The following is a 20,925-nucleotide window of genomic DNA, read 5'->3' as shown; positions in this document are numbered from 1 at the left end:
ACTAAAAAAGGCCAAGTCTTTAAGGGGTTAAAACACACACTCTAGCCCCCCCCCCCCCCGACATGTTTACCGGCGAAACATGTCGGAGGGGCTAGAGTGTGTGTTTTAAGTGTAATGTTTGTGGTTGCAAATGAGTATGATTACTGCAGGGATTGTAAAATACAAAGTATATCTTGAGTAGATACTCACCTTTCAGGTGAAACAGCATTATAATTGCAGCCCAAAGTTTTAAAAATGTGTGTGTATATAGTTAATTTACATATTTTACTTTAGATTCATTAAAAGTTAAGTTTTAGGCCTGACCGAGAAGGCATTACTCTGTCTTAGAACAGATTTGTAATTTAAGGTGTTCAAAAGCCTTGGCAGTCCTAAATGGGCTAACTTTTGTGTATAAAGGCTTTTAAAACTGAGATTCTCATTTCAGTTGCCTGATTTTCTTGACTGTAGGAGCAGGGCGGATTAAGACTGTCATCGGCCCTGGGAAGTATGAATATTATAGCCCCTACAAGTCTGGAATTCACTTCCTACATATGAATGGTACTAGAATCTTGGGGAATGGAGGATGTGTCCTTTCTTCCTTCTTTCAATTTGCATTTTTAGGATCTTTGGAGGATCTTCAAAGGTCCTGAAATGGCTCTTGTTCAGGAACAGATGTACAAGGATTTCATGGGCTAAGACCCTTCTCAGTATAAAATTTGGTGGGTGGTTTGGGTGAACATGGCACCCCTATAAGGTGTGGGCGTGTTATAGTAAACTACTATACTACTACTATACTTAGTGAATTGCGGCATTCTCGTCGGACAATGTACTTGAGGTGAACTCCGCGGACCGGGTAAGTAAATGTGCTCCAATGTGTTTGCTAGTGCAGGACAACTGCACTTTGTAAGAGCAACTCTAGGCCAGGATACATTTGGCTGCTGGGTAGCCGCATACTTATTGACTAATCTCCAGCAACTTAGATTGGCAACAAAATGCATAAAACAAGCACAGTGCACTGTACATGAGTGCTTGCATCATAGAGAAAAATAATTCTGAGACTCCCTGGAGGAAAGGTATCTTTACTTTTGCTCGTTTCTTTCTTACTTTTTTGTGACTTTCTTAAATACACCTTTGTCTGCACCTTGCACAGTGTGCTTTATCTATGTTTATTTTCTAGATGTACCGTGCCAGTTTTTACTTATATATCAAATTTTTTTTGCCTACTTTTGTGACTTTTTTAGGGGCGAATCTGAAACTGGTCCAGGGCAGGTGCAGAGGAAGGATTTTTTTTCTTGGAGCCTGTTTTAACATGTATACTGGAAGTAGTTTACATGCTTAAAGCCTGCATTCACACATGGCCTTTGCATTGTGTAGGCAGCTGTATGCAGCTTTGAAAATGTTAGCACAGCTTCTTATACTTCCAACAATGAAGAGAAAAGCTTTCAAACCAACTAAACGCATAGCAACATGTAAAACACATGCCAAACGTCATGTTTGACCGCACACTCATATGTCTTCATCTCCCTGTTGTGTGGCTAGAGTGCTTAAAAATGCAGGCAATGGCTTATAATCTAAAATTTACAGTACAGTCCACTCCTGTACATATCCCCCTTATATGGCTTAATTGGAGACATTTGCACCAAAAAGTCTAAAAAAAAGCCAAAAGTTGCACCTGCCAGGACAGGAAAAACTTATCAAGTATGAAAAGAAAAAAATACATGATTATACATAAGGTTCAAAAATGACCTACCAAAAGTCTCAATTATAAACCAAAAAAAAACCTGAGATACATGCCTGCCAGCTGCAACAGCAGTCCAGTGCACTGTGCTTAGTCATTACGATCAGGACAACCCACAGTCCCATTTCCAGAGGCAGAGCTCATTGTTGGTGTGCAGCTGCCATATTACTACAAATTCCGTACTCTTCCTTGACTAAAAATAATCCTCAGAAATGCTAAGAGGAGTATTTTTACTCTGCCACAAAAAAATTAGCAGAACCTCTGGGTGACCCTATTAGGATCTTGTTCTAACCCTTGTGAGGTTTCTTATTAGTGGCCTACCCCTTTAGCCACTTCACGACATACAGCTATATACCTATTATTTGTACATGCCCTGTGCAGAAAGGACATCTATAAACGTCTGGACAGTGACCAACTTCAACTTCATATCTCCTGAACCCTAGAACATGGTCTTACAGAAGAATCTCCCCTTTAATATGATGTATGGATTGTGTATGGATGCTTAACAGAACCGGAGATATGCACCCTTAAAGTTGTACTAAAAAATAATTTTATGTACAGCTTTGTATTCCCGATTGTAACTTTAAAGGGAACCTGTCATCAGAAATTGCCCTAATAAACCACTACCAGTCTGTTGTCAAGCAGCTGAGCAGCTTCTAGATCATATATCTTCCTTGGTCTGGTGTGGTGGCATCATCCAGAAAATCAACTTTGAAGTGAGATGTAAATTGGTTTTATGAAGTCAATTAGGTGGAGAGTTTAACACTGAAGACAAGTTCTCCTTGCCTTAGAATACCCGGTGAATGATGTCAAAAACATGGAAAGGGGCATTTAGAGGCAGGGAGAGCTTGACTTCAGTGTTTAACTCTCTGCCTCCCTGACTTTATACATCTCACTTCAAAGTTTATTTGCTGGATGATGCCATCGCGCTTGGTCAAGAAAGTAACATGATCTAGAAGCTGTTTAACTGCTCGACAACATACTGGTAGTGGTTTATTAGGTCAATGTCTGATGAAAGGTTCCCTTTAAGAATGGACAACTCCAGTTCTCTTAAGAAAAAATCCATATTATAAAAATATATTATAGAGGTTATAGAGGTCTCCTGTTTAATATGACACCTTAATTTTGTTTCTATGTGCAAGGGTTCAGGAGATATAGGCATTTGATGTGTGCCCCCCCCCCTTCAGCCGGTCAGCTAAAGGCAGAATATAAAAGAATCTGCTGGAGACTTTCACTTTGCAGAACTACATGCACCCTCTGCATATGTAGCTGAACATGGGAAAGGGTCATGGAATAATGCTGTACATATTTATAACATATTTTGGTAAAAACTTTAATTGGAAAAATGACAAAAAAAATTATTTTTTTCACATTTGTGGTCAATTATTAGCAAATTTTATAAAGAAAAAAATATGTAATCAATAAAACTATACTATCAAGTTAAAGTGTCACATGTCATGAAAAAAACTAAGAAAAATTGGTATGATATGTAAAGCTTTTCCAGAGATGTCGTCATTTAAAGAAGCACATAGCAGATCATCAAAAATTGACCGGGATATTCAGGCACCAATGACCATCGGACGTGAAAGGGTTAAGGTACACCCTTTCTTGGGCTACATTCACACTGCCGTTGCCCGCCATACTGTAGCACAGCGGGCAATGGCAGGGCGCGGAGAGAGGAGTAGGAGGTGAGCGCAGCTCACGCCTGCCCCTCTCCATAGGAAGATATGGCGCACGGCGCCGTACTACGGAGAAAGACAGGACATGTCCTATCTTTTTCCGGGATACGGAGCAGTACAGTGCCGCACGTGTGTATGGGGCACATATATATGGCCGATGTATATACGGTGCATATACATCCCCCATAGGCGGCAATAGGCATAGGTACTGTACGGGAGCGGTATGGTGCCGCACACGTGCGTCACCGTACCGTTCCGTAGCTGGGAGGAAGATAGAACATATCCTATCTTCCCCTGTAACACACCACTGTGTGCCATACATCGCTATGGAGAGGGGCGGGCGTGAGCTGCGCTACTTTCGTGTGAATGTAGCCTTACAGCAAGGGTCTAGAAAATGTTGAGGAATTTATACATAAATTTCATTGTAAAATTTTATTTTCATTATACTGGGCAACCCCATAAAGTAGCAATTATTTTTATTTTCTCTTTTGGCCTTCCCTTGTTTATATACGGTACTTATCTTCATTCAATTCTAACTTGCTTTTCCAACTCTGTCCCTCCTTTTTTTTCTTTTGCTTTACATTTTCCTCAATGTGGCCTCCACATGGGGGTCTTCTGTAAATGAGTATGCAATTTTCTTACCAATTATAATAGAACATGGGGGGCATTTATCAAGCTTTTTCCATTTTCCCCCCATGTGTTTCTTGCATGTTGAGAAGTAGTTGAGAAAAGATGAATATTCTAAATCTACTGAAGAAATTTACTCAAGAACCTGTTTCTGCACAACGACATCATTGATAGTTTCTAATAGATTGGTTTCCTTATAGTTATTATAGCCATATGCCTAAAGACTCATTCACACTGGAGTTGTTTTTCACATCCGTGGTTAAGTGATTTTCACAGATACCTTACTGAGGCATTGATTTCTATGGGTATTTTCACATAGGTTTTTATTTTCACTGATCCATGAAAAAAATGTCAAAACCTGTCCGTTGTTTTTCACTGATCATGGAAGGCCATAGAAGTCCGAAAGAAAAAAGTGTTGACAGGTCAGTTTTTTTCACTGATGCTAGAACGAGGCGTTGCGTTTTCAAACCAATGTAAAACCTTAATTTTTTTAGGGATGAGGAGATAAAAGGGAGACACAACAGAGATAAAATACAACAGATGCACGACGGACACACAGCACATACAATGTGAAAACACCTATAAAAATCCTATACCATTTGGTACTTGAATCCTGAGCTTTACTGTTTTGGCCTTCCGCTCATTTTAATTATATTTGAGTCGGCTTGAGTTGAAAGACTTTTAAATGTTTAGGATCACGATCCTGAGGGGAATCCTCTCTACCTATCCCCCTCTTTGCTGTGATTAACAGCATTTAGGGAGTGGGTAGTAGAGTTTTCCCAGTGATCAACTCTTTAGATGCCGTAGTGACTGTGAAATGATTTTTGCAGTGTTTTACTTGCCTCTAATGGTTATTTCACTCAAATTTCCTCTCACAAATGGAACCATTGGAAAGTAAAACTTGTCCCTCAAAAACATGAACAACATTTTTTTTTACTGACACATAGAATGAACTGAGCAGAATGGCTTACTCATGGCAACATAAATGTTAGAAATAAATTGCAGAATTTATGGGTTTTTGTTTTTATCCCACATTGAGAAAGACTTACTGTAGTAAAATATTGTCAATGGTATATCTGCCCGAAAATGTTGTCACTAAAAAAATGTATCTTATCACATGAAAAAAAGCCTTCATATGACTACATTAACAGAAGAATAATTTTATAGCTAGTAAAGTGTACCAATAAAAAACTCAAAATATTCCACATGCTTTAAGACAAGAGTGGCAGGTATAGGAAGAGGATTGTAGCAAAAATGCATACACTGTGCAAAATATCCCTGTAAAACCAAGGTTTAGCATTACTGTGGAAAAGGCAGCTAAAGTGACCCCTACCTCCCCATCCTAGAGGTCAAATGCAGAACTTCATACCCAGTGAATTCTGTGAAGCCTTGTGGCCAAGGGTTTGATCGGGGTTGATTGGGGCCATGATCGGGGTTGCAGTGTGTGCAACCACAACAGGGGAAGACAATCTATTCAATGTGTGTCTTTGAATAGGCAGAGAAATGTCCCTGTGTACTGCTTGTGTACACTCATCATCACGCCGCTGTGTCCAACAGTGTGCACAGGCAGGGCGTGGAGACATGTTTGCCTGCTGTTTCAATAAAGACTGGCTAAAAGAAGATGCGGGGATCGTCTCAGCAGGGAAGTAATGATTTTTTTTTTATGGCTGCTATTTTACAGTACATTACTAGGTGGGCACTGCTGGACAGCAAATTATAGCAAGAGAGGGGGTTCGCTATGTTATATTATACGGGGGAAGAGGGCACTCATGGACAGTATATTATAGAGAGGTCTTCTCCTGGACAGTATAATACAGGAGGAGGGGGGGGGTCTGCTCCTGGACAGCATATTATAGAGGTGTCTGCTCCTGAACAGTATATCATAGGTGTGGGGTCTGCTAGGCATGACGCATGCGCCTGTCCAGAAACCCGCAGACAAGTCCTCTCATATGAATCCACACTGCACATGCGTGTACTCATAGCGCAAGCGCATTAACTATATATGAGTATCGCTTCTGCCCCCAAACACACTGGGGCACATTTACTTACCCGGTCCAGTCGCGATCCAGCGGCGGGTTCTCCGACGCTGATTCGGGTTCTGCCGGGATTCACTAAGGTCCGTGCGCCGATATTCACCATGTTTCGCTGCTGCGCCGAGGTCCGCCGAAGTTCACCTGCTTTTTTCTGCTGTATGTGAGTGCTTGATCTTGCGACACAAATGGCTTTTTAAATTCTGCGGTTTTTCCGAATCCTTCAGGTTGTCCGGTGGCCACGCCCCCCGATTTCTGTCACGCGAAAGTCGGCGCGATTGCGCCATAAATCGATCGCGTGCGCCACAATCCCGTGAAATACAGCGCAAAACGGAAATATTCGGGAAAAACCTGACGGATTCGCGGCTGCAGACCCTTAGTAAATGTGCCCCACTGAGAGAACCTGTGAGTTGATCATTTCTCCTCTACCGATGTCTATGTGTGTTTCTCTTTTTTATGTTAATCTCAATTCTAAAATGTTTCTTCTCTCCAATTATGTTAGATAGCTCCTTATGATGGATGGTCTATAGGTACTAAAGTCATGTGGTCTGTATCCAGATGCCTTTATATACGCTAGCTTGTACTACATACATCAGTCCGTTTGTTTTTGAGAAAGGGGAAAGACCCTGAAACGCGTCAACAGGGACATGCTATATTTCATTCAACTGTAAGTTATTTTATTTCATTGTATTGTATACATTGGATCTTTTTAACACCCAATCTTTTATAAATAAAGTTTTTCAGAATATGATATGGGGGACTCAAAATGGGTTTCTGGGAAGTATATTATAGGGGATGATGAGTTCGAACAGTATATTATAAGGGGGAAGGGGAATGCCCTCCTGGACAGTATATTATAAGGAAGGGGGGTGGGCTCCTGGACATTGTATAATAGTGCAGGGGAATGGGCTCCTGGATGGTATATTATATCAGGGAGGGTTGCAATGGGCTCCTTGACAGCATTTTATAGGGTGGATGGGCTCCAGAACAGAATACTATAAGGGGGGTGGGTTCCTATACAGTATATTATAGGGGTGGGGAGGGGAATGGGCTCATGGACAGTATATTATAAGGAAAGGTGAATGGGCTCCTGGAAAGTATATTATAAGGGGGGAATGGGGTCCTGAACAGTATATTATGGGGGAGGGGGGGCTCCTGAACACTATATAATAAGGGGGTGAAGGGGAATGGACAGTATATTATATTCGGGAGGGTAATGGTCTTGTGGGAAGTATATGATAAGGGGGTCTGCTACTGAACAGTATATTATAGGGATGTGGTCTTCTCCTGGACAGTATATTATAGGTGGGGGGTCCTTGTCCTGGACAATATATTATAAGAGACCTGATGTGTGCGAGTCAACTCACCCTTCAGGGGTCCACCCCTTTCATAAGTATATATAGGCATCAGTTGAATGACTATACACCATGTTTTTCATATAGATGTATGTATTGCATATTGCAAAAAAGTTGAAGTAAAATGCCACATTTAAATCAAGACATGGTACATACTGTGTTCTTGTAGGCAATAAAAGATATCTGCCAATGACTTTTAGGACTGCCTACAAGACCAGTTGGCAAAGAAAGAACATAAATATAAATGACAAATTATACAGAATCTTTTTCCACTAAACTATATCAATCTACTCACCTCATTTACCTATATAACATGCTGCTAATTGTACTCCATTTTAATGGTGACAGGAACCCCTTAAACTGTGGGTGTAATTTATTACAACTCTGAGAGGTTAAATGCAAGTGGTGCATGTGCAAAGTGGCTAAAAATTGAGCAATGGACCTTTTGGTTGAAAAATAATACACAGCTACAGACATAGACCATTTTAGGTGTGCAAAATTGCTTACTTACAGACATCCTCCATGTTTGGCACACGAACACACAAATCAGAATTTTGTATTTAAACCACCCTATGTATCTTTTGCAGAGAGCAGCATATCTGAGCATACAATAGCTCTCTGGTGAAGGATCCTGTTAGAGTTTAATGCTGCATAAGGTTCCCTTTAAGCAGAACAATCAACACGCACATTGGTAAAATAACAAAGAAAAACATTGCGACACACAAAGCTGACATTAAATTATTAAATACTGGCTACACATTTAATGGTCACAGTGAACATGATACATCTCAACAATCTTAATATTTTAACAAGAAGGTTGTAGAGACAAGCTTTTTAAAATGAGATCATCTGTTAGACGTAACAATTAAACCAACAAGCTGTGTACTTGGTACTACCACAGTCTACTTTATGTTGTGCAGTCAGGACCATTTAAAAAAAATAAAAATTACTGTAATGTGATCATTACTTAACAAAAATTATTTTATATAAACAATTTAATCTTTAAAGGGAACCTGTCATTAGGATTTCACATTATGACATAATGACTGATTCCTATAGGCTGTTTAATACTAATTCCCAATCTTCTTTTATAATAAACTTACTCAATTCCATTCATGTATACCTTGCTCCATACTGGAAAATAGAATCAGGTCATGGGGGCATCTGTGCAAGGCTGCAAGTCCCTATATCATCACTGCTCTCTTAGATTTTCCCCTCCCTCCTGATCCCTGCTCTCTCTCTCTCATGCAGGCATGAGCGACCCAAAGCTACAAGTGTAATGGTTCTGCCAATGCAGTCATTATAAAATATTTCTCCTATTAGATTGGTATCTGTACATAGAGCCTGATCACTTCTGTGCGCCATCTTCTGTCTATAACTGGTAATTCAGCTGAATATTATGTGCCTGGGAAGGGAGTGTTTGATTCATAGTATCACAGTTTATACCAGTGGTGGCGAACCTACGGCACGGGTGCCAGAGGTGGCACTCAGAGCCAATTCTGTGGACACTCGGGCCATCGCCCCAGGACAGAGTTCACCAAATATGATCAAACTTAAGAAATGCTGCTTTTAACGCTATTTTACAGCAACACTTGATTGGCTGTTTGTAACTGTGGGAAAAGTGAGAACTGTTGAAAGAACTGCAATATCTTTGGAGGTCCTCCTGCTGGACCCACCATTCTTCCTCTACAGAGAGGAAAGACCAATACAATTGAAAGATGTGGAAGAACAGGTAGCAATAAGTTACTACTTCAAATGCCATGTTGGCACTTCACAGTAAATACGTGGATTTTGGCTGTAGTTTGGGCACCTGGTCTCACTGGTTTATGCGGTTGAAAAAAGACACATATCCATCAAGTTCAACCAAGGAAGGGAAGGTTTCAAGTGTGTGCCTTCTTGGACTCCGGGTCTGCATGAAAACTTTGTGGATGCTGCCCTGGTCTCTCAGCATCACATCCCAGTGGTCCGCCTCGAGAAGCCCCTGGTCATCTCCTCGGACAGAGGTCAGATTCTCTCCGATCCAGTTCAGTACCGCACACAGGCCATGTACCTGCAAGATGGAGCCTTCCATAAGGAGAGTTTGTCCTTCTATGTACTGCCTCACTCTACCTCGCCCCTCCAGCAGGGTCTTCCATCGTTGCAGCTCCATGCTCCCGTGCTTAATTGGAGGACGGGGGAAATTCTTTGTTGGGGACAGATTGCCAGTCCCGCTGCATGTTGGTTCCTCTGGAGGGTCTCCCAACTTGCTATCAGGACTTAGCGGGCATTTTTATCTCTTACCGGGTACATCTCCTCCATGTGACAGGGTGTACCCACTCTCTGTTCCTGAGACCGCTGCTATGTCAGACTACATTAAGGAAAATCTGCAGAGGGGGTTCATTCGTAAATGCTCTTCTTTGTCACCAAAAAGGACAGGTCATTCCGTGCGTGCATTGACTACCACAGTCTTAACAAGGTCACTGTTAAGAACCGCTATCTGCTACCTTTGATCACGGAGCTGTTCGCCTGCCCGCGTGGAGCCAAGGTCTTCTCCAAACTAGACCTTCCTGGGGCCTACAACCTTATCCGCATTTGCAATGGTGACGATTGGAAGACCACCTTTAACACTTGCGACGGACACTTCGAGTATTTGGTGATGTCGTTCGGACTTTGCAATGCCCCTGCCGTTTTCCAGGAATCCGTCAACGACATCTTCAGGGATCTACTATATACCTGTGTAGTGGTCTATCTTGATGACATTCTGGTGTTTTCTCCGGATCTTGAGTCCCACCAGTCTCATGTATGGCAAGTCTTCAGTCGACTAAGGACTATTCACCTTTATGCCAAACTTGAAAAGTTTCACCAGTGGAGTCTTCCTTTCCTTGGTTATATTATCTTGGACAGAGGTCCCCTGATGGATCCTGCCAAGCTTTATGCTGTTCTTCAATGGCCTCGTCCTGTAGGACTATGCGCTATACAGCGGTTTCTAAGCTTTGCAAATTACTACCGGCAGTTCATCCCGGATTTCTCCTCCCCTGTGGCGCCCACCAAGAAGAGTGCCAACTCCCGACTCTGGCCTGCGGCAGCTGAAGAAGCCTTACGAATTTAAATTCTGCATTTGCTTTAGCCCCATTCCTTGTACATCCTGACACAAGGCGGATGCAAGGCGGATGCCCTTTCCCATGCCTCTGAAGTCATAGGAGAAGAACCGGCTCCTCGGCACATTATTACTCCTGAACAGCTAGTTTTTGCTGCCCCAGTGGATCTTCGTCAACTACCTCCTGGCAAGACTTATGTGAGACCGGCTCTACAGAAGAAAATTCTGACTTGGGGACATTGCTCACGAGTGGCTGGGTACCCTGGGGTGCAGTGCTTAGTTGCCCTTGTGTCCCGATTCTACTGGTGGCCAGATCTGGTCAAGGATGTTTGTGACTTTGTGGCTTCCTGCACCAGGAATAAGCCGACCCGTCTCAAGCCTGCTAGTCTCCTTCTGCCGTTGCCAATATCCAGCTGCCCGTGGTCTCACGTGGTTATGGACTTCATTACAGATCTTCCACCTTCTTCAGGCAATACCGTCATCTGGGTGGTAACAGACCGTTTTTCCAAAATTTCCCATTTTGTCCCTCTTCCAAGTTTGCCGTCTTCTCCATGTCTAGCTAGTCTCTTCTTTCAACACATCTTCCGGCTCCATGAACTTCCCGAGCACATTGTTTCTGATCGAGGGGTTCAATTCCTCTCCAAATTCTGCTGTTCTCTGTGTAACCCATCTACTAGTAAAATTAGACTTCTCTTCCGCCTATCACCCACAGTCTAATGGTCAGATGGAGAGGGTTAATCAGACTCTGGGCTGCTATCTTCACCATTTTATTTCGGCCTGTCAGGACGACTGGTCCACTCTGTTGGCATGGGTAGAGTTTTCCAATTACTCCCTAGATTCTGCTTCTGCCAGCTCAGCACCTTTCTTCATCAATTATGGATTGCATCCAAGCCCTCCTCTTCCTTTACCTGTGTCCTCGGACGTTCCTGCGGTTGAACAATTGGTACAGGATCTAAAGTCCTTTTGGGACCAGACTCGCCTTTCCTCGCTACAGGCTTCTGCTCGGACCAAGCTCCAGATGGATAAGAAGCACAGGTCTCCTCCTGTCTTCCCTCCTGGTGACAAGGTCTAGTTTTCCTCCAGGTATGTCCAAATAAAAATCCCTGGCTATAAACTTGGGCCTCGTTTCCTGGGTCCCTTCGAGGTGCTCACTTGCATCAATCCAGTGGCATACATGCTGCGCGTTCCTCCCACCATGCACGTCCCAAACTCCTTCCATGTCTCTTTACTCAAGCCTGTCATCCTGAACCGCTTCTCTCGGCAAGTACCTCCTCCTGCTCATGATGCTGACTCCACTGACGTCTTTGAGGTAAGGGAGGTCCTAGGTATGAAGACGCTGAAAGGGAAGCGATGGTTCTTGGTTGACTGGAAGGGGTTTGGGTCGGAGGAGAGATCCTGGTAGCCCGAGGATAACATCCTGGACCGCAGTCTCCTGCAGAGGTTCCTCCAGTCAAAGAAGAGGGTGAGGCTGAAGAGGGCCCCCGCACGCCGGCTTCAGAACTTTAAAGGGCCATTGGTGCTGGCCCTTTTCAGGAAATTGATAAAGCCCTGCGTCTCCCAGCATTCCCTGCCGGATCTTAGTGCTTATGCCTATGAGAAAGCTGTTTCCTGTGCCTCGTGCTAGTGATTGGATTTCCTGTTGTGACCCTGGACCTGTTCTTGACTTAACTCCTCCGCTGCCAGCCTTGACTTCTTGCTTCGTCCCTGACCTTGAACCTCTGCCACCTGCCTTGACCATCTTCCTGTCCCTGACTACGAGATTGCCTGCTGATTCTGTACTTTGACCTTGGCTGCCACCGCGGACAAGTCTCACCTGTGGAACGACCTGTTGGTACCACGCCACAGCAAGACCATCCTACTTTGCGGTGGGCTCTGGTGAAGACTGGGTGCAACGTAGATTTCGGTCCCAGGTGTCGGCTTGTTTCATCATCCGCAGTGGTCCAGAGGATCCACTATCTCTGAGCCTGACAGACCTCTTTCTACCCCCTCTTTTTACAGTAACCCAGCCACTTATCTTTTCTTCCTGGCTTTCTTCTTCACCATTCACTTATATCCCGCTTGTTAACCAATCAGAATTGTTGGTTATTAATATCAGTCGTGATCTCCCTTAAGGTTTGTTATTGGTGGATGACTAGAAAACTCGACCCAAAGGGAAGTTTAGACTCGCTATGGCTGGGAAGTGTGAGAAGAAGAACAGGATTGTTCAGAGATCTTTTCTTAGAGTCCTTGCTACATCACACACGGCCAGCAGACAGCAGTCTGTTGCTGCTGTCACATCTGAGGTTAATCCAACCCCATAAGGCCTGCTGCAGTTCTGACTATGTACAGAGACTGCCTAACATTGCTGCCAAAGCAGCTTCTATCTTCTCTAGTCCTGAGTTCCTGAATTTGGACTGTACTTTGCCAGACTGCATCCACCCAGCTACCCAGATAGGACCTCTACCTCAGTCTGTATTGTTGCTGTGTTAAAGTTCTGGACAAGCCTTTCCTCTACACATCCCTAACACACCGGGAGTTTCCTAGGGGGAAACCTCCATCATACTGCGGCTTCCCTCTTTTAATGCAATCCGCTTGCCAAAACTGCCCTTTGCAGACGAGGCCTGTTACACCTGGACCAAGCGACTGTGGCAAGTCAGCGCTAAGCCAGCAACTCAGGTATCAGGTAAATCTAGCTGTCCCTAAGACATTAGGTCAGGCCCAGGGGAAGGACATTGCACAAGCAAATCCCCTCACCCCATGACTGCATGTAGGAGAGCTATAAGAGCAGTGATAACACAGGAACTTTCACAGTGGCCCCTATCTGGCAGAGAACCAGATATACTTTTATATACCTTCAAAGCTGAATAGAACTAATAACGTTTATTATAAAAGAAGATTTGTTATTAGTATTAAACAGCCTATGGCAGTGATGGCGAACCTTTTAGAGACCGAGTGCCCAAACTGCAACCCAGACCCACTTATTTATTGCAAAGTGCCAACACAGCAATTCTAGCTTTAACTTATTAAAATCTTCTTGCTCCGTGCTGCAGATTTCAACGGTCCCGAGGACACCAATATCGATGACAGAAAGAGGGAAAATTCAGATTGCCATTGGAGCTTCCCTTGACAACCCACTAACAAGGAAGAATTGTGGAGCTAAGAGCAGGAGCTTCAATGGCGTCAATGATAATCCGCCCATGTCCACACCTTATCTTCCTGCAGTCTCAGGTAAACCCAGATGCTTCACGTCCTGGGCTACCTGGACCTGCAGGAGTATCTCTTAAGTCCTGTCTGGTGAATTCTGAGAGGGCTCAGAGTGCCACATCTGGCACCCGTGCCATAGGTTTGCCACCACTGGCCTCTGGGAACCTGTCATTAGCTCAAAATGTAAAATCCTGATGACAGGTTTCCTTTAACGTCTTAATAACTTGATCTAGTTTAGGACATAGTATACATTGTTTGCAAAGTTGCCCTAAATTTTTTAATCTTTTTTTTTTTTTGCATATTTAAAAAAATTAACTAATCACAGAATAGAGAAAGATCCATCTACTCCTCCCCTCTTCTCATTCTCACATTGTGGCCCCTATCCTCCTCCTCACATTGTGGCCCCTCCTTCCTCAAACATCCAGTGCCATTTAACCCCACAGCCACTTTGTAGCTTAAAGGAGTTGTCCACTTTGTTTAATGTAATTTGTATAATGAAAAGTTATACAGTTTTCCAATATACTTTCTGTATCAATTCCTCACCATTTTCTAGATCTCTGCTTGCTGTCATGCTATAGAAAGCTTCTATGTTTACTGCCAATTGATCAAAAATATGTACCTGCATATCCATCAGAAGACCAGGGACAGATTTCTATCCACTGGAACTAAAATTAGAAGCTTTCTATAAAATGACAACAAGCAGAGATCTAGAAAGCAATGAGGAATTGATACAGAAAGTATATTGGAAAATTCTATAACTTTTCATTACACAAACAATGTCAAATATTTACTGAAAGTGGTAATATAATTTCGCTAATCAGTTTCTTTTTTGGGGGAGTAAAAATTCAATAATTTAAGAAAAATTTGAAAAAAATAACAATTTTCAAAGTTTCAAATGTTTTTTGTAGAAACCATTTGCTATTGGTCTTTTTTTTATTTCCATAATTTGTTTTACGTTTCCATTTTTTTTACGGATGTGAGAAGGTTTCAATTTTTAGTAGCAACTTCTCAGATTTTCAAGAGATTGAAAAAATGCTAAATTTTTGGTGACTAATTCAGTTTGGAAGTGCCCTATAAGGCTAATGTACTATATACCCCACAAGTAGCACCCTAAAATGGACACTGAGCCCCTGAGGTACCAGTACAATAGAAACCCCCAAGTAGTGACCCCATTTTAGGAAAGGGCAACCCTCAAAGAATTTATTTAGGGTTGCATGAGCATTTTAATCCTCAAAATTTGTCATCGTAGTGTCAAAAGTATTTTGCCCAGTTCATGCCACTGGAGACAATTACCCCAAAAATCATCATGCAGGGTCTCCTGGGTACGTGGCAATAATCTACAAGACACTGCAGGGCTCGAAAGAGAATGGAATTTGGAGCACAGACATTTAAAAAAGAAATTCCAGGAAAGTTCCCCTCTGGCCTGCACATTGATGTAACACATGAGCATTATACAGTGCTATCTGCATGATGTGCACGGCCAGCTTCTTGTACCACACCATCGACTTCCGCATGATGTTATATGGCTGAAGCACCTGGTCCGACAAATCCACCCCTCCCATGTACCTATTATAATCCAAAATACAGTCCGGCTTGGGGGTTTCTGTACTGGTACAACAATGCCTACACTCAATACCTGCTTCTCCACAAAACGCCTACTGCTCCACAAAACGCCTGCTCCTCCACACAACGCCTGCTCCTACACAAAAAGCCTGCTACTCCGCACTACGCCTACTCCTCTGCACTACACCCTCACCCCTACTCTACTACTATTGCTTCACGCTTCTACTACTGCTTCACAATTCTACTACTACTACACCTAACAGATTGCACTTAAAAGTTTAAAAGTGTGATTGTGGGGGATAGGGAAAACGGACAATGCGGGGTTAAACGTGTGTTTTGGTGTACAGTGAAGGGACAGATCATTAGCACAACTGTCTCCAACATCATCAATCACAAAATAGTGATGTTGTAGAGCGTTGGGCTAGTAAGATCAGCCCACAAATTGTCACAGATCACTGTCATTGGGCAGTCTGTATTGACTTGCCAATGGCGACGATCGACGTCATAGGACCAATCAGATGCTCCAATCATGGTCCTGTGATGTCATTGGATGGATGTCGGCTGGTGATGCCGACACCTCCCACCGAGGTGTCCCCATGTCTTGAGAAAGGGTGACGCCCAAAATGCAAGAGCTGAGCATTATGTCACTGTACTCAGCGTCCGATATATCGGATGCGGAGCGTGAACAGGTTAATATTTTTGTATGTGTGCGATTTTACTTTATATGTCCCCCATGAGGTTATAAAAGACCCTGTGGGACATTTTTTTTTTTTTGCTTTTACAAATTTTCCTCTGTAATTGAGGCATCTATAAGAGCCTCAGTTACAGGGGAAATGACCACCTGCAGCTCTGATTAACCCATTTAAAACCCGGCGGTCACGTGACCGCCAAGTCTAAGGAGATGGCTCAGCTCCTCTATGCATCGCGCTCATTCAGCACGATGCAAGGAGGAGCAAAGAAGGGAGAAGCGGTAATAAACCGCATCTCCCTTCTCCCTAGGGTCTCCGGGTGCCTCTGACACCCAGAGACTAGGTCCTGCTCCTGTGATAAGCGCGGGAGCAGCAGAAAACTGCAGCGACAACCTCCGCCCGCTGATGTCTAAAGTCAGTGGGCAGTCCGAAAGGAGTTAGGGCTCAGCCCCACTTTTTGTAATCTGTTGCTTTACATGGTTATAACTTTTGTAGAACATGTTTGTCCAGCTCCAATCCACCAGAGTCAGGCGTTGTTTCAAAAAAAAACTTTATTTATTGAGGTCATAAAAAAAGTTTCTGGACATATCATTGTATAAATCCAACTTAGTCATGGATAACAAAATGTGATAAAGACAAACAATTTATAACACAAGTGGGACTCAGGTGGAGACTAAATCACACCTACAAGGGGCGTGTGTTGTGATTAGTCAGCCAAATGCAATGTTAGACTCGGCGTAAGGGTCACATGATCCAACACCGACATGGTTGTGTTGTAACCAAGGTGACCAGTCGCGTGATCGTACGCGGAAGCGACAGCAGGATGCGAGAAACCATGCACGGAAGGTAATCTAAATTGCAATGTTATGAAATTGTCGCGTTCGTGTTGATCATGTCCCTATGAGGTATTGCAAAGAGTAAACAAACAAATATTATATGTGAAGCATATTGATAAAATCACAGTAATGTTAAAAACAAAGTGAATGTCTTTTGTCTTAAAGTGACTGGTTTTTGTCACATGTTGTACTTCATGTTAGTGGTCAATTTTGGTTGATATGTTTTGCGTTTATTTTATATGAGATTTCAGAATTTACTTTTTTTGTGGATCATTTTCGTTTTTAATTAGCTTTCAAATATATAATATTTCCCTAACCCTTTTTTTTCCCCTCTCTTTATTATTCCAGCGTCACTAGCACGTAAAGTTTTTTTTTTCTTCTTCTTTATTATTCCAGCGTCACTAGCACATAAAGTTTTGTTTTTTGGTTTTTTTTTCCTCTCTTTATTATTCCAGGGTCACTAGCACGTAAATTATTTTTTCTTCTTTATTATTCCAGCATCACTAGCACATAAAGTTTTTTTTTCCCTCTCTTTATTATCCCAGCGTCACTAGCACGTAAAGTTTTTTTTTTTTTTTTAAGACCATTATATAAGTCAGACATTTTTTAATGTAATTTTATGCTGTATATAACTGAGGAAGAGCCCGGTCCGGGCTCGAAACGCGTATTATTCAGCCTACGAATAAAGATATTCGTTTATGAAAAGGAACTATTCTGAGTGATTGGCGCCGCTGATAGCCTGGAAGATTGCCATACAAATATATAATATTAGAAACCCCTATGAATCCCCTAATTTACAAATCTGCACTCAAACTATTAACAGTTGCAGAATACTTTCATTTTTGGATCTACAGAGCTGGTTGAGAGCTTTTTTTGGTGAGTCACATTGTACCTTACATCAGTACCACTATGGTATAGATACTGTTTTTGATCACTTTTAATAGCATTTTTTGTGCTATTGTGTGATAAGAAAAAATCATAATTTTTGGTGTTGTCTGCTCCTTGCGTCATCTGTGTGTATCTGCTGTGTCATCACATCACGATTCAGTGCTGTCCACAGCTGCAGCAGAGGTGGAAGCAGGAAGGGATGAGGGGTGAGCACTCCTCTCCCCTTACCATTGAAAACCAAGAGGCTGCAGCATTAATACGGCAAAATATAGGCCATGTCCCATATATTGTACAGCAGCCACCCGGCTTGATCACCGTATGGTGAGATACTGTGTGCTCGGGTCTTGCCCGAGTTTCATAGACACCATGATCTGGCTTCACAATCTAAGAAGTACAAATTATATTTACTAAGCTTTCAAGTAGGTAGACACATTTGGAAACAGTGTCACTTTTTTTTCCAATCACTATCTTTGATCCCTTTGGAATTATTTTAATTAGAGATGGCACACAGAATCTTGACAAGAAAGAAGTGTAATTAGAAACTTGGCTGGGAAATGGGAGCTGTTTGGGTGCGGGGGAAGTACTGCTGATAAATATGCATGCTGCTGTCATAGTCTGCAAATTATAAGCTCCCTAAAATAGTGTCTGTCTTTGATAATAATCAGTGTTTTTCTTAGTGGAACATTTGTGTATATGGGTGCCTATAAGTATGATAAACTACTGAATAAAGATATGTGTGCATGATACTTTTTGCTGCTTTCTATGGTTAGTAGTTTTTGTTTTTAAGATTCACCGATGGGTGAGAGGGAGTAGATGAGTGTTCTAAAATATTGCTTTTATTGAGATCCTCTAAAAACAGAGGTTGCTGTGTGTACAACCGTGATCCCCATTACCTGTGTAAAGAATAAAAACATATACAAGTCACAGGCTTAGAAGTTACTGCTGGAGAACTAAGTGGGATTTTTAGATGCTTATTGTTCAAGCAGCTTGTCATTCAGAGATTTACACTCATTTTCAGTTCCAAAAGCCCTAACTAGGCTCACCTACCCACAGTCCCTCGATTGATCTGTCACTCAATGACAGATATTACAGTCTGCCGCAGGCAGATGCAGTATATTGACAATATACTGCAAAACAGTTGTATTGCATTATACTGTTTACGTGATCAGGACCCATAGCATTCAAGTACCCTTAGGAATCTGAAATAATAGTAAAACTAAAATACAATAAAAATAATCCAAAAACATGTTAGGTATCCCCACATCCCAAAATGTCAGATCAAAATTTTGGAAATAATTATTCCCTGTTGTGAACGGTGTAACGTAAAAAAGTATCCAAATGCCTTAATTGACACTTTTTCTACATTTTGCTTCCCTTAAAAACATAAAGTGATTAAAAGGTGATACAGTTATCCAAATGTTATCATTGAAAACATAAATCCATCTTGCAAACAAATGACACCCTAACCAGTTGTATATGAAAGGTTTTCTTTTAAAAGCAAGGTAACACTCTACCTGTCTGGAGAAAAATGTCTTCACCATCAGAAATGTGTACCTGTAAAATAGCATACATCAAAAAGTACCAAGATGCCTTCTTACAGCAAAATAACATAAATGTTATGTGATTGTACACACATTTGTCCCTTTTGTTGCTTTATGTTCCTTCCTCTCAGCCCTGTTCCTTGCCTCCCCTGGGCGAACTTGATGGACATTTGTCTTTACCCAATTGTACATGCTATGGAACTATGTTAAACATAGGGGGGATCATGCATCATGGAGCATTGTGTTCCAGTTTCTAAATACTAAGAGGCCCCTGATGAATTCTGTGCCAGGTACTGACAAGATTTTTATCAATGCAGTTTGAAGCTTCTCTATTGAGGAAGACCTCAAACGAATTATTTTCATACAATTTTAAGTAATAATATTCTGAAATATTAAGAAGAGCAAACTTATGTAAGTTTCCCTGAACTCAACAAGGTTTTGATATTTCCTGTTGTCTCTTGGAACAAGTGCTGATTGTAAATGGCATCACATCATTAGAAGCAAAGAAAATTGTTGGCACCTTTGAATTCCTCTGTTGTGGAAAATGGAACAGGAGGAGAAACCATCTCTGCTAATGGGTAGGTGTACACAAATTTATGAAGAGTTATGGAAGTCAGTAGCCTAGTTATTAAATCTAGTGCAGTATTTCTTTGCTGGCTGGCTGCTTTGGCAGAGAGAGTGTAGTTTACCATTAGCAGCAGCCATTCTTAACGAGTTTAAAGCAGCAAAAAGCATTAAGGCATCCGGTAAAACTAACACTCTCCGACGTCTTTCGCTAAGCGACATATATACTGAGTAGAGGCCATTCAAGTCTATGGGGGATGGATGCAGTAGTACTGAATCACCCCCTGGCCTCCGCTGAGTGTATGCTCATGGAGGTTTTCCAATTATGTCACTGACCATATAAGGAAACACCAGTGATTGACTGCAGCCAACGATCCACCCTTACCCCACTTTCGGGGGGGGGGGGGGGGGGAAGGCACTGGGCAGCTTATTCCACTTTATAAGTATACAGTGGGATACGTTTGTGCCCTCTGTCGTAAGGGTAAATTCTCAATCCTCCTGGCGGATCCTTATGATGGAGAGATGGATGGCTGACGCTTTTTCTTACAAATTTTTTGTAAGAAGCTATTTTATTTAGTTCCTTTTTTATGTCATCAATTCTCAATAACGAGAATAACAGCCAGGGGTGTAACTACAGTTGTAGCAGGCATGTGGGGCCCGTAGTGTCAGGGGACCCTGGCATCTGATCTGACACACTCAAAAATGGAGGATATGCACCATTATATATATCAGGGGAAAGGGAAGGGACAACAGAACGACAAAACTAGAGTTCTCTCATCTCTAATTCCTGCCATTTCCTTCCTCCATGTGGTCAGCAGCTACTGGGACAGATAAATGTATATATCAGTGCATAAATGTGTGCGCTTACGTGTATAAATGTGTGTATATGTGTAAGAATGTATAAATGTGTGAGTATACAAATATATATATTTTTGTGGCAGTAGGGGCCCCGTTCAGGAGTCTGCTATGGGGCCCTGGCTCTCCTAGTTACGCCCCTGCTGACAGCCTTAACAACATGATATTTTTGCATAATGTATAAATTAGGTTACGGAAATTAAAGTGTGGTTCAAAGGTCCTTTCAGAAGCTATTCACTTACACAGCCATGTCACCACTACAGACATGGAGCCAAAACATGGTTGGGAGGACCAGAGTCTGGTGCTGGATGTGTTGGTAGGT

This window comes from Engystomops pustulosus, chromosome 4 (genome assembly GCF_040894005.1).
Source record: "Engystomops pustulosus chromosome 4, aEngPut4.maternal, whole genome shotgun sequence".
Classification (NCBI taxonomy): Eukaryota; Metazoa; Chordata; class Amphibia; order Anura; family Leptodactylidae; genus Engystomops; species Engystomops pustulosus.
Note: the sequence above shows the minus strand (reverse complement) of the source record.